At 38.8% G+C, this 14,534-nt stretch overlaps 1 protein-coding gene and 1 long non-coding RNA gene across 2 annotated transcripts in view; both read right to left on the bottom strand.

Annotated features, from left to right (window-relative positions):
• The window catches only part of adarb2 (adenosine deaminase RNA specific B2 (inactive)), a 248,811-nt gene that overhangs the window by 152,967 nt on the left and 81,310 nt on the right, over positions 1-14,534 (bottom strand). The gene's annotated exons all lie outside the window — the stretch shown is intronic.
• On the bottom strand, positions 2,937-7,285 carry LOC121629068. Its single transcript, XR_006008327.1, has 5 exons — positions 6,835-7,285; positions 4,336-4,451; positions 3,738-3,894; positions 3,117-3,309; positions 2,937-2,998 (listed from the first exon to the last, which is right to left on the bottom strand). It is a non-coding gene; the product is annotated as an uncharacterized LOC121629068 (long non-coding RNA).

Below are 14,534 nucleotides of genomic sequence, written 5' to 3'. Positions count from 1 at the left end.
TCAGGACATTTTACAATGTTTCATGCAGGTTTAGGCTGGGTCACAGCAACTTACAGGTGTATACCGTCCACCATGTTAGAGATACCTTCATAATAATGAAGCAAATCAGGACGTATTCAGCCATCATTAGAATATATTAAGGTTTAGTGATCCCAGTTGCAGCAACTATGATGTAAAATCATTAAGAACTAAATCTAAGCGGAAGGGCCCCACACGGTGACGAATGAGAGAAATCAGGTGTGTAAGGAAGCCAAAAGTGTTCCAGGGTTTCTGGTTCACGTGGGCCCCATGAAGAACAAGACTGGACACGAGTATGTATGATGTTAGTTTTCTCAACGCCTTCCTATCTCATGAACATAGAGAAAATGCAGCTAAATTGGGTTTGAACCACATTATTCCATTACCTGCATGCTGGCATTAATGGTGCTTGGATCCTCTTTAGGCTGCTCTGTGGAGGACAACACAGTCTCAGCTGTCCCTGCAGAGGTCTGCATCTTTGTCATCTGGAATTTACACAAGAATTAACAGCAAATTAAGGACCACTGATACCATATTTACAATTTACTACAGGTGAAAGTTCACTCAGCTGAAGACCAGTATCTCCAACAGCATTTAAGATTGAAATCAGGACATTTTACAATGTTTCATGCAGGTTTAGGCTGGGTCACAGCAACTTACAGGTGTATACCGTCCACCATGTTAGAGATACCTTCATAATAATGAAGCAAATCAGGACGTATTCAGCCATCATTAGAATATATTAAGGTTTAGTGATCCCAGTTGCAGCAACTATGATGTAAAATCATTAAGAACTAAATCTAAGCGGAAGGGCCCCACACGGTGACGAATGAGAGAAATCAGGTGTGTAAGGAAGCCAAAAGTGTTCCAGGGTTTCTGGTTCACGTGGGCCCCATGAAGAACAAGACTGGACACGAGTATGTATGATGTTAGTTTTCTCAACGCCTTCCTATCTCATGAACATAGAGAAAATGCAGCTAAATTGGGTTTGAACCACATTATTCCATTACCTGCATGCTGGCATTAATGGTGCTTGGATCCTCTTTAGGCTGCTCTGTGGAGGACAACACAGTCTCAGCTGTCCCTGCAGAGGTCTGCATCTTTGTCATCTGGAATTTACACAAGAATTCACAGCAAATTAAGGACCACTGATACCATATTTACAATTTACTACAGGTGAAAGTTCACTCAGCTGAAGACCAGTATCTCCAACAGCATTTAAGATTGAAATCAGGACATTTTACAATGTTTCATGCAGGTTTAGGCTGGGTCACAGCAACTTACAGGTGTATACTGTCCACCATGTTAGAGATACCTTCATAATAATGAAGCAAATCAGGACGTATTCAGCCATCATTAGAATATATTAAGGTTTAGTGATCCCAGTTGCAGCAACTATGATGTAAAATCATTAAGAACTAAATCTAAGCGGAAGGGCCCCACACGGTGACGAATGAGAAAATCAGGTGTGTAAGGAAGCCAAAAGTGTTCCAGGGTTTCTGGTTCACGTGGGCCCCATGAAGAACAAGACTGGACACGAGTATGTATGATGTTAGTTTTCTCAACGCCTTCCTATCTCATGAACATAGAGAAAATGCAGCTAAATTGGGTTTGAACCACATTATTCCATTACCTGCATGCTGGCATTAATGGTGCTTGGATCCTCTTTAGGCTGCTCTGTGGAGGACAACACAGTCTCAGCTGTCCCTGCAGAGGTCTGCATCTTTGTCATCTGGAATTTACACAAGAATTAACAGCAAATTAAGGACCACTGATACCATATTTACAATTTACTACAGGTGAAAGTTCACTCAGCTGAAGACCAGTATCTCCAACAGCATTTAAGATTGAAATCAGGACATTTTACAATGTTTCATGCAGGTTTAGGCTGGGTCACAGCAACTTACAGGTGTATACCGTCCACCATGTTAGAGATACCTTCATAATAATGAAGCAAATCAGGACGTATTCAGCCATCATTAGAATATATTAAGGTTTAGTGATCCCAGTTGCAGCAACTATGATGTAAAATCATTAAGAACTAAATCTAAGCGGAAGGGCCCCACACGGTGACGAATGAGAGAAATCAGGTGTGTAAGGAAGCCAAAAGTGTTCCAGGGTTTCTGGTTCACGTGGGCCCCATGAAGAACAAGACTGGACACGAGTATGTATGATGTTAGTTTTCTCAACGCCTTCCTATCTCATGAACATAGAGAAAATGCAGCTAAATTGGGTTTGAACCACATTATTCCATTACCTGCATGCTGGCATTAATGGTGCTTGGATCCTCTTTAGGCTGCTCTGTGGAGGACAACACAGTCTCAGCTGTCCCTGCAGAGGTCTGCATCTTTGTCATCTGGAATTTACACAAGAATTAACAACAAATTAAGGACCACTGATACCATATTTACAATTTACTACAGGTGAAAGTTCACTCAGCTGAAGACCAGTATCTCCAACAGCATTTAAGATTGAAATCAGGACATTTTACAATGTTTCATGCAGGTTTAGGCTGGGTCACAGCAACTTACAGGTGTATACCGTCCACCATGTTAGAGATACCTTCATAATAATGAAGCAAATCAGGACGTATTCAGCCATCATTAGAATATATTAAGGTTTAGTGATCCCAGTTGCAGCAACTATGATGTAAAATCATTAAGAACTAAATCTAAGCGGAAGGGCCCCACACGGTGACGAATGAGAGAAATCAGGTGTGTAAGGAAGCCAAAAGTGTTCCAGGGTTTCTGGTTCACGTGGGCCCCATGAAGAACAAGACTGGACACGAGTATGTATGATGTTAGTTTTCTCAACGCCTTCCTATCTCATGAACATAGAGAAAATGCAGCTAAATTGGGTTTGAACCACATTATTCCATTACCTGCATGCTGGCATTAATGGTGCTTGGATCCTCTTTAGGCTGCTCTGTGGAGGACAACACAGTCTCAGCTGTCCCTGCAGAGGTCTGCATCTTTGTCATCTGAAATTTAAATCCACAACAAGAACACATGTAGTAATCAAAAAATGAATACAAGATATTTTGTCAGGTTGAAAAACTGGAAAACATGCAATCATACATGCTTGACTCATCCACTCACTTTTTTACGCCATGGCCATTTAGAATCCCCATAGTTGTAATTAATTTCAGTCCCTACTTCTATTTTCACTACAGAAAACAGGCAGAAATGTGGTCTCCCATTCACCACAATTTTTTTCATGGTGCAGTTTGGACATCTGTGGTTGTCATTAACCAGTCTTCCAAGGGATTTATCCTCTTTGGATGCATCAATACTAAAGCAGTATAAAATGTAAAAGGAAAACAGTTAAGAACAACTGATGTACAACTTTCTACTCAAATATCAAACCTTACACTGTAAAGAAATAATTTCAAATATAAAATATACATTACTCATGTCTACTTAAACTGTATTATGTGATAGCATGAAGTCCCATGATAATGCTCTCTTGTTACTCCAAAATGTCAACACAAAGCAGTAATACTTTCAAGGAAAAACTGAAATGGATTTATTAGACTAAATTAATACACCTGACCCAGCATGTGTATTTAAATGATTTGATGAGTTTTTATTCCATAATCAGGTACTAAAAATTTTGATTTCAGGCTTAAATGAAAATCACATGAAAATCTACAAACCCCCAGCCCAAAGGAAAAAAAAACAAACATAAAAATAAGAAAACCACAATTGTTACATGCTTACCACCACCGACGATTCTGCCATTCAAATTCAAAGAGAAATGTACTCTCTCTCTCTGAGTAACATCTGGACCGGCATTCCTCCACAGATATTAGCTCACCTCTGTACTCCAAGACAAAGGTGCCTGGATCAATGGGCTGGGCAGCGAATACTCCTATTCCTAAAAGATTAAAAGATTTTAAAAGATTTCAGATTAAGATGTGATCAAGAAAGCATTGACTTATTCTTATCTGTAACATACATATATACTAAAAATGTCCAACTGTTACTGTCCTGCATGTTGTAGATGTTCCCCGATCCAACACACCTAATTCAAATTACACAGATTTTCTTCAACGCTTGTTAAGATTTGTACAAGTCTGTTAATAACCCATTAATCTAAACCGAAAATGTTTTGGAAAGCAGTCCCCAAATACTGGTACTTGATTTTCCTTAAAAAAAAACAAAAAAAAAAAACTCTTGCCAATTAGACGCGGCATAACCGTGACAAAAATGAGGATTTAAAACATTTCTTTTACAACAAACACTGGAGCAGGAAATTCAGTCTCACACAATACCCACCAAACACACACACATCCACAAAGGCCTTTCTACACCTTACCTTTGCAACTATCGATAAATCTTTCTATAAACCCTGGCTTGTCCGTAGAAGACTGTATGTATAACTTTGCCTCCTCAGTAGGATGGATCCTTTTCTTCCTTTTTATCATTATGGCTCTGAAAAAGAGAATTCTAATGTGATTACAGAGAAAACATCATTCACTAATCAATCCAAAGATTCACTTTTAAAACTAATGATTTATTTATTAATGCAGCAACTGTCTAAACCTATGGTACACAATGCTTTCCACAAGATAGCATAACTACAGTCATGCAGCTTCATGACAACTAGATTGATTTCCTGAACTGTAAATACTGATGAAGAAATGCAGTAACTTTGTTAATCTAAAGATGTAAAATATTTGTCTATCCTTTAGGCAGTTCAGCTGTCACACATTCTCAACTGAAATGAAGAGCAGACTAATCATTACAGGACAGCCATATTCATCATAGATCTTATTTTAATGAACTGTTATCAAAAGTCTGATTTGTTTACTTTAGTCTAAAGCATGTTTATTCCTGTCTTTTAGCCAGTCAGGGGGAAAAAAAATCCAAACAAGAGTGTAATTGCAGAAATCATAACACTTTTCATACAATATTTATCTATATATATGTAAACTAGGGTTGTCAAGAGATTAAAATTTTCCAATCAGATTAATTTGTAGCAACCCTATTGCTGGTCAGTGTCCCTGCCTGGACCCCATCTAAACTTTTAGACCTGCCCCTGCATATCTGAAGTATAAATCTTTTCTACCACCTGTCAGCTACTTTATTATAGAGGAGAGCTTCCCTGATTTAAATCTCAGAATATTGTTAATATTTTCTCTCACGTTTTTAATGGCCCATAAATGATCAGACCTATGTCTCCAACATCTACACAGCACCAATGATTTGGAGATGATGTTTTCTTGTTTCTGTGACAATGACATGGATCTCATTGACATGACACTGATAAATGTTAATCACTTTAGCTAGGAATAAAACCTTTGGATAAATATGCGCCGGTGTGAACCATGAAACGTGAGTTTCCTCCTACTAAGCTGAAAGATAAACACACGCAAAAGGCCAATGGTGCCAGCGACAGAAAAGCCGATCAGCTGATTTACAACAGGAGAGGGAGGGGGAGACGAGGCTGTCGCGGTGTGCAGAGGACCAGAGCAGACCCTCTCACCAGTAAAATGTGGGCGTTAAAGCATCCTCATCATACATGACATTGTTTATAAACGTCTTCGCTATAAAGGCGCTCACATCACTCTCAACTCCTGGTTGTGACTACCAACAAGCACAGACGTTACTGCCACTGCTCCACAAAAAGCCATGGCCGAAAATCTGGCTTTCCTATTTTGGGATCTCCTTAAAACGATGCTATTGAAAATGTGCTGGCTACGGTCGGCCAATAACTTTAAAACTGCAACATACGCTCGGCTGTTACTAACGACTACTTTGGAATGTTTCCACACTACCGTCACTGCGTCACTTGTGCAGCCTAATAAATATGACAAGTGGCCCAGAAACTACGAAAATCCACGTTATTTCAAGCCCGCATCTTTAATAGAATGTTTATCGACACAAGGCTGTCATCATCAGAAAAAAAGCCGGTCCTACGCCACACGCAATATGGTACATTATATGCGTTCAATACACTTTATAAACCCATCTTCTTATCAAAGTGTGAACATTAAATCGACTGTTTCTATAAATGCTAGCAAGCTAGTTGTCGGCAAACGGTCCGACAAACTGTCCGACCGTCGAAGGAGCTGACAAAAGTATTTCACGGTGAAAAACTTATTACCAGCCGCCTGTTACTGATATAAGACATACATAAATCAAGCCAACTTACATTTATTGTTTGCTTGGCCTGATTTTGTGGCGATTTTATCCAAGATGTTTAATCAACTGCAGCGTGTGATCAGTACAGCCACGGTGCGTTTAAAGCCCACAGTAACGTGGGGCGAATCAGCGTTGTAAATAATTACGCACTTCTAACTTAATCTGGTCTGGTCTTAAAACTTTTGTTATAAAAATCACAGCAGTTTTTAATGATATTATGAATTTATATCGACCAGTTATTTTAAGAACGTGAGTTTTTAGTTACGTCTTTATGTTTTACATTTCTGACGATAATTAAATACCAATCGCTTACACACAGGCAAGCACATATACATATATATATATATATATATATATATATATATATGTATATATATATATATATATATATATATATAAAATTTACTACCTGTGCAACTAACATTAGCAACTAACTAGCAAGCTAATGCTAATGCTAATGTTGCTTGCTAGTTAGTTGCTAATGTTAGTGGGCAAGCATGCTATAGCAAGCTAGCAGTACATTCTAAAATATCTAAAATGACTAATTAGAAGTTACAGTTTCTTGCCCCAACGTTAGAAACAGACTACTGGGTTAAAACTACATAGAAAAGAGCCATGTCAAAGTAAAAAAAAATGCATACATATATATATAATAAATAAATAAGCTTACCATGTGCTGTCATGACGAACTTGCTTGTCGGTGCCAAACAGACCATATCCATATTAGGGAAGTGGAGATCCAGCCCAAATTAGTTGCTGTTTTTACATACAGCCAATCAAGTTCAGTGTTATTTATTGTTAATTGTGACCCTGATCATCATTGGAGGTTTCATCGTCACTCAGTTGAGAACGCGTTCTTATTGGTTCTAAAGATACACACTTTCTGAAGTGTGTATACTTGTAGTAACAGCCCCAAGCCTCTGGGATCGCTAGAGAGCACACACAGTTGACACACACATTTCCAGAAATTGTCACCTTGTGGGGAAAGTGAAAAAAAAGCAGGAGGCATGTCAGGGGGGTCTGTTATGCTAGTTTAAATAGCTAATCTTTGTGGGGCCCTGATTTTTGGGCCCCACGAAGCTCTTGGGCCCCACACCGTTGGTGGGCTCCCTGCCTCTGGGCCCCTTAAAGTAGCAAATGTAAGTACACACACACACACACACACACACACACACACACACAGGAGACGTGCACACACCAACATGCACATATACAGAGTGAAAACACAAGAGCTGAAGGCAGAGGGCTGATATCAGGCTTACCTGCTTCCACGAGTCAACGGCAGCAAAGACAGCAGGACAGAAGAGAGAAAGAAAAACAAGCCGTCAGCTGGAAAATGTGGGTTATAACACACATATATACCAAGAAAAAAGAAAGAATAAATGATTCAAATATCAGGACATTACTTTCATTGCATACAGCTCTTGAGGAATTTTAACCAGATCTGTCCTCTCAAGGGCTGAAAAACTGACAAATATAATCAGCTAATATATGAATACTTTATTTTTAACTACAGCTCAAAGTTTAGACCCTAATTTTACTAAAACCAGACTAAACAAGTGTTTTAGGTCATTCATGTTCGGAAATTATTTAGTAGTTGAAGGTGATCTACGTTCCATCAGAGGTGGATCAGTTAGCTTAACAATTGTAATGGTGATAGCATGATGTTACAATGGTGTTAGCATAATGTTAGAATGATGTTAGCATGGTGTTAACATGATGTTAACATGGTGTTAGCATGGTTTTAACATGATGTTAACATGGTGTTAACAAAAGCTGTGTCCTAATTCAGGATCTACACACTTCGAAGTCCAATTATTGTTTGAAATGGGACAGCCTACGACCTAGCCGACGAGTATAGCTATAGCTATAGTGTTAGCATGATGTTAGAATGATGTAATGGTGCCAGTTTATGTTCCTTTATATATGTAAATAGCGATGTCGGTTTCAAATGCTGTCATACGTCGTTGTCCTCTTACTTCCATGTGTGTTTTGTGTTGTTAAGTCAGTTCCTCCACTAGTGAGCAATGCTGAGTTCAGCAAGTTTAGAGTAGAGTTCATTCCTGCAAGCTGACAACAGCTTCAGACACAGTTTAGCAGCAGTAATGCGTTGCAATAGAGTTGTTTCCAACTGCCCAACATGGCCAAAACTTTCATATAGTCTTTTTTTAAAAGCTACTTTCTGGGATTCTGGCCCATAATACATCTGTGATATGTTCAGAGAAAATAAACCTAGCAGAGCTCTTAGGTCCAAAGACTCTGGTCCACTAGTCCAGACCAGACTCCAGACTAAACATGGAGAAGCAGCATTTAGCTGTTATGCTGCAAACAAGTGGAACAAACTGCCAGTGGAGATTACACTTTCACCAAATGTAGACATTTTTAAATCCAGGTTAAAAACATTTCTTTTCTCATGCGCCTATGCATGAAATCTGCAAGTTAACTTTTTTTTAACTTATCTTGCTTTTAATAATTTTAATGTAATTTATTATTTTATTGTGATTATGTGCTGATGCCTTTTACTATTTCTAAACATCTGTAATGCCTTTGTTTTATGTAAAGCACTTTGAATTGTCCTGAACATGAAATGTGCTATACAAATAAACTGCCTTGCCTTGCCTACTCTCTCACAACCTCTTGGTGCCACCGTGTGTTTATACTGGCGCCATGCATCGCACATAGTGTACGTGATGACGTCATTGATTTGTATCGATGTGACATCTTGAAAGGAGAGTCTTAGCTAAAAAAATATCATTCTAGCTATTATTAGCTATGTCCAAATTCAGGGTCTAGTTCAGAGTGCAGTTCAGAGTGCAGTTCAGAGTGCGCAGACTACGTAGGCTACAGGGTGTCCTACTTAGTCTGTGCACTCATGAAATGGGACAGCCTACCTAGATGATGAGTATTTCCAACAGCAGCAACGTATGACATTAAATCATTAAAACCTAAAACCTCTGAAATTACTAAGTTTGCATATCTTAGGAAACTTTAGTGAACTTTAACACCGACCAAGCATTAATGTAAAACAAAAACAAACAAACAAAAAAAGGCTGTCTGAGGTTATGTATTGTTTTCCAGCAGGTCCACTCATCATTAATCTCTTAAAAATCCACAAAAATGAAGTCTTACAGAATTTTAATGCCACCATTTAACAGACATTTTAAAAATGTATTTGGTTTTGTTACATTCCTACTAAAGTGAGTCAAACAAAAACTCTTTGTGAGCAATGAATTATGGGAGAAAAGAGGCTTTGAAGGATCCACCACCAGCAGCTATCGCTAGAGGCTAAATAGAGTGCGGGTTCGTAGGGTGGATTCAGAGGAGCCTTCCACATGGGACAGTGCTTGGAGCCACTGAGACGTATTTAGCCAATGAACCTGCCCTTTGCGTAGACCCTGAACTGAGACACAGCTAGTGTATAGTTTTATTTTAGGGCAGTTAAGTTGGAGTCATGCTAATAGGGAACTTCCGGCTCCATTTTTACAGGGCTAACACTATGCTAACATTATGTTAACATGAGGTTAACATAATGTTAGCATGGTGTTAGCACAGTGTTAAAATTTTGTAAGCATGGTATTAAAATAGGGAAATAAATTTCTCCTCTGTTTTATTGCAATTTACTCAGGCATAGTAACAGACAGTTCTGACACCTCTGAGGTCCCTAGATGTTCCTAGATTTCTCTAGGCGCAGCAAACATGATGCAAAGATGAACCTTATTATCATAGAGAGATTCTTCACTTTGGGGACGTATGTTAAGGAGGTTTTTATGAGAATACCTGGACTGGGATTAAAGCGTTAAAAGATCATAAAGTTTTACTCGTTCAAGAAAGAACATGTCAGAAAAAACCCTGATGATAATTAGTATTACCTACAGAAAATGAGCACACTGATTTCTAAATAATTCTAAATAATGCTCTTTTTAATGTCATATTTTCATTTTTTAACTTGACTGTTTATATTTATTATGTTTTGTCTTTGCTCTCAAAAGCACTTTGGGTAACATTTCAAAGGTGTGCTATAGATAAAGTTTGGTTAATTATATTATTATATAATCTAAAAGACAACAAAGCATCCTGTCGTTGGCTGAAGTACTGCTAAGCTTTAATGAATGCTTGGTATTAACCTCTGTATGAAAGAACATGACTTCATTTCACAATAACTCATTTAAAGTTAATTAGTCGTCTTAAAATGAGAGTAGAAATCAATGTTTTAATATCTTAATACTCAAATAAATAACCTCAAAGACAAAGAGTTGAATAATTTTCATTAATAATCTTGTATTCCTAATGTCCTAAAGTCCTATAAATTTATTCCGTAATAGCTTCTCTGTATTCACCATAACTACATTTCTAATTTCTTTAAAACTGTACAGGACCCATGTCCTCTCCTCCCAGAGCATCCCATTATGTCAACCTGCTTTGTTTTAAACAAATAGATTCATACTCTGGGAATATTTACTCTGCTCCTAAAAAGCAAGCCAGAGCTTACGGATGGAGGGAAGAGGAGCCGAGATGTTAGGGAAACACAGTCGTCCTGATTGGCTTTTTTTTTATTATTATTATTTTTTTTAGTGCAAGTGAAAGCAGAAGATTTCAATCAAGATTTCTGACAGTCTATTAGGACTAGCATAGGTTATCATTACCTAGCGTGTCGCCATCCTAATGCATGTTTTCCTTATCGACGTTTAGCACAATGATAATGCCAGAGGAAGGAGGAAAATGCCATAAATGTAGGCCTGTATGTCTCTAGCAAACAGTGTCTCTGGCTTTGAAGTAATGAGTTTATCTAGCAGAAATTTTCAGGTTGAGGACGGAGGTAATTTCATTATTCTGTGTGCTGTAAACTCACTGTACAGGTCAAATGACTGTAGGAAGGCTGTTATCAAGTCCCCATCAATGAGGCTTTATGATTTAGACAACTTGTCATGGAAATTTGGCATGAATCAAAAAGTGTTTGATTGATCCACTAATCACTGATATCCTTCAAGTTGCTCCACTATGCTGAAAAATCTGACATAGTCGACCTTTTATCAACTGTTTTCTGTTGTAAAGTTAAATTTTTTCCACCATAATAATCCAATCCAAACTTTTCACTACACAAAACTGACATGTCTACCACTAGAAATATGAACAAACACAACTGGACATTTAATGTTAGAACTGTTAGTAGCTAATGTTAAGAGTTGTTAGCGGTTAATGTTGAAGCTGTTAGCTACTTATGTTAGTCCTGTTAGTAACTAATGTTGAAGCTATTAGCTGCTGATGTTGGAGCTGTTAGCAGCTAATGTTAAAGTTGTTAGCTAATGTTGGAGCTTTTAGTCGCTGATGTAAGACCTGTTAGTGACTAATGTTGGAGCTGTTACTGCTGATGTTAGAGCTGTTAGCGGCTATAGTTAGAGTTGTTAGCGGCTAATGTTGGAGCTAGTAAATTCTGATGTTAGACCTGTTAGTGACTAATATTGGAGTTGTTAGCGGCTAATGTTGGAGCTGGTAACTGCTAATGTTAGACCTGTTAGTGACTAATGTTGGAGCTGTTACTGCTGATGTTAGAGCTGTTAGCGGCTATAGTTAGAGTTGTTAGCGGCTAATGTTGGAGCTAGTAAATTCTGATGTTAGACCTGTTAGTGACTAATGTTGGAGTTGTTAGCGGCTAATGTTGGAGCTGGTAACTGCTAATGTTAGACCTGTTAGTGACTAATGTTGGAGCTGTTACTGCTGATGTTAGAGCTGTTAGCGGCTATAGTTAGAGTTGTTAGCGGCTAATGTTGGAGCTAGTAAATTCTGATGTTAGACCTGTTAGTGACTAATGTTGGAGTTGTTAGCGGCTAATGTTGGAGCTGGTAACTGCTAATGTTAGACCTGTTAGTGACTAATGTTGGAGTTGTTTGCTGATGTTGGAGCTGGTAACTGCTGATGTTAGACCTGTTAGTGACTAATGTTGGAGTTGTTTGCTGATGTTGGAGCTGGTAACTGCTGATGTTAGACCTGTTAGTGACTAATGTTGGAGTTGTTTGCTGATGTTGGAGCTGGTAACTGCTGATGTTAGACCTGTTAGTGACTAATGTTGGAGTTGTTTGCTGATGTTGGAGCTGGTAACTGCTGATGTTAGACCTGTTAGTGACTAATGTTGGAGTTGTTTGCTGATGTTGGAGCTGGTAACTGCAGATGTTAGACCTGTTAGTGACTAATGTTGGAGTTGTTAGCAGCTAATGTTGGAGCTGGTAACTGCTGATGTTAGACCTGTTAGTGACTAATGTTGGAGTTGTTAGCTGCTGATGATGGAGCTGGTAACTGCTGAAGTTAGACCTGTTAGTGACTAATGTTGGAGTTGTTAGCTGCTGATGTTGGAGCTGGTAACTGCTGATGTTAGACCTGTTAGTTACTAATGTTGGAGCTGTCTCTGCTGATATTAGAGCTGTTAGCTGCAAATTTTAGAGTTGTTAGCTGCTTATGTTGGAGCTGTTGGCTGCTGATGTTGGAGCTGTTAGTGGTTAAAGTTAGAGCCTTTAATCCCATCTTGAACCCTCATGGCAATTCCAGGGTTTCACAATCACGGACATGTATTTTAAAAAGTAGAATACAGTTTGAAAACATAAAAAGGTTTATTTTTGCCTTCAGTAACTGATTTTTGCTCCGTCCTTGACTGTACGTTGTGAGAAAAATCATGAAAAGAGCAGCATTTGATTCTTTTGTCCTAAATTCAGCTGACATATTTGCTGGTTTCTGTCTGTGGTGCAACTGGGGCTCCTGGAGCCTGCACTGAGAGTTCAACACAGAGATCACTACAACACAGATGTTGCAGTGTTGTATGCTGTAACTCTCTCATGATTTAACTGGCAGGCCAAACCAAACAGTGACACGGTGCTATAATTACTGATGGCTGCAGAAGTAAAAGAAATGCAATTTCACATGAAGTATGAACCAAAAGCCAGCAGTCTTACAGTTTTACTAACATCCCATCAATCATTCAGGTAACAGATGTTTTCTTTGCTGCTATGTGGAAGATCAGACTAAATGCTTTTGTTAACATGGTTTAATGTTTTTCAGTGTTGTTTCAGCACCAGCTTCTAAGCTCGTTGTTCTGTCTTCCCCAATGTTTTCTAGTAGCTTTCATTTGTTGATGAAAGAATCAATATGTTTAATCCCAATTTTTACACCATCTCGTTTTCATTAACTGAAAAAAGATTAACTCTGATACAGACAATTCTTTAGTTCCACCTCACTTATAAAATGACTTAAATAAAACAATGTCTCCAAAGCTGTCAAATAAATTATGTTGAGAAAAGTTCCATCTGAATGGATTTATTCTGTATATCAGGTGAAATATATCCTGATACATGAGTACTTGCATACTAACAGCTGTTTGTTAACAGAGATATAAGTGGATCTCAGACATTTAATCAAACATGTTTGTTCTCCCTGTTCTGCAGTCATAATGCTTTAACAGTTTTTAACAATTTTAAATACTGATCAGCTGATTAGTCACCACAAGATCTGAGTGTCAGCATCTCCCTTGCTGCTCAGCCCCGATGCAGAAGATCCCCGGCTCCGTGATGTGACCGGTGGTGAGATTTGACCCATTTGTATGTTCCTGAGCGCTCCACGGTCGGAGGAAGAGGCCATTCTTCTGCCATCTGCTCCACACAGAGCTGCAGCTCCCCACTGCCCCCCATTCATTTCAATTGGCTGGAGGTGCAACTACTGAGCCAATGGAGAAACAAGGAGGGCCATTCAGGTCCTGCCAGCGACAACTCACAGCCTCGTTTTACAAATTAGAGGTAAAAACAAACGAAGGAATAATGAGCTGTTCTGAATGCAGGATAATTGGAGATACATCTGTTTATCATTTGCTGAACTTTCTGCCATTAAATCAAAACAAAACCCAACTGACTAATTAGAGATAGGTTAGATGGTTAAATGTAAATGTGTCATTATTCTGTTCCAGTGGTGGCGTCTAATTAAAATCTGGGTTCATCTGCAGCCGATGAACCTTGATGTGTTGATGCCGTCTCATTAAATAACAGAGATGAACAGAAAGATGGATGGATGGATGGATGGATGGATGGATGGATGGATGGATGGATGGGCGAGGACCTGAAAAGTGTGAAGACATGGGAGAGGTCAATGTTGCTGTCAAATCAAACAGAGGCGAGCAGACATAAAAATGCTGACATAGGGAGACAGTGGAGGAAACATCTGGCTGCTGACAGGGTGTCAACCAGCTGCCATCGCAGCTCCTCATTGGACACTTCATGCATGACCATCCTGATGCTGCAGAGTTTGGAGCTCCACAGAAACAACAGGAGAGAGGAGGACATCTCTGTCAGAGAGATGGAGGTGGATAGAGTGACATAACAGATGAAGACATGT

This window comes from Melanotaenia boesemani, chromosome 18 (assembly GCF_017639745.1).
Source record: "Melanotaenia boesemani isolate fMelBoe1 chromosome 18, fMelBoe1.pri, whole genome shotgun sequence".
Taxonomy (NCBI): Eukaryota; Metazoa; Chordata; class Actinopteri; order Atheriniformes; family Melanotaeniidae; genus Melanotaenia; species Melanotaenia boesemani.
The sequence above is the reverse complement of the archived record's forward strand: the minus strand, read 5'-3'. Positions and strand labels throughout refer to the sequence as shown.